Source organism: Sinocyclocheilus rhinocerous, unplaced genomic scaffold (genome assembly GCF_001515625.1).
Source record: "Sinocyclocheilus rhinocerous isolate Xijiao unplaced genomic scaffold, SAMN03320098_v1.1 scaffold824, whole genome shotgun sequence".
Classification (NCBI taxonomy): domain Eukaryota; kingdom Metazoa; phylum Chordata; class Actinopteri; order Cypriniformes; family Cyprinidae; genus Sinocyclocheilus; species Sinocyclocheilus rhinocerous.
In genome coordinates this window covers 195,962-196,815 of record NW_015628342.1, presented here as the reverse complement: position 1 = coordinate 196,815, position 854 = coordinate 195,962, and the positions used below count along the sequence as shown (strand labels likewise).

Genomic DNA, 854 nt, shown 5'->3' with positions numbered 1-854 from the left:
TATATCACACACACACACACCATACACACACACACACACACACACACATACACACACACACACACACACACCACATCAATGACAAACACAGACTTAAGGAGACATTTCAGTGAGTTTTATGGTTTAATGCACATATCTGAGTTGAGTGTATAAATGTTTGTGCTGCTTGTGTATTTGTACATAAAAGTATGTGTATTTTTGCATGTACCTTTCTTTCTTAGTGTCATTTTTTAAATGGGTCATATGATGTTGCTAAAAATAACATTATTTGGTGTATTTGGTGTAATGAAATGTGTTTATGCGGTTTAAGGTTAAAAAACACATTATTTTCCACAGGCGTGGTTGACTCTTAACTTTTATAAAGAATATCTCTTTGGATTTGAGACTTTAGTCTTTGCAACTTTACAGATCTTCTTTATGCACCAAGAGCTTGTAACACTTCAAAGAGAAAGGAAAAATTGAAATCGCATCATATGACCCCTTTAATGTTTTAGTTAAATTCAGTATAATGTTAATTAATTTTATACAAAACATTAAGAACAATTAAAAACAACTGTTCAATTTTAGAACAAAATTGTCTACAAAATTAATTGTGTAGGCAATTTAAGTCTACATTCATTCAAAAATGTAAAAACGTTTACTACAACTGAAACACAGAAAAATCAATTAGATGTCAATTAACTGTTTTTGTCATCAAAATTAACTTACTTGAGAATCATTTTAATTAGTTGATTTTACTGAAAAAAATTGAAAAAATAATTTTAAAGATTAATTTAATTTTAATAGTGTGTGAGTGTGTGTGTGTGAGTGAGTGTGAGTGTGTGTGTGTGTGTGTGTGTGTGTGTGTGTGTGTG

The 854-nt window shown here is 30.1% G+C and overlaps 1 protein-coding gene across 1 annotated transcript in view; it reads right to left on the bottom strand.

Annotated features, from left to right (window-relative positions):
* Window positions 1–854, bottom strand: part of wdr7 (WD repeat domain 7) — a 126,290-nt gene that overhangs the window by 13,164 nt on the left and 112,272 nt on the right. The window lies entirely within an intron of this gene.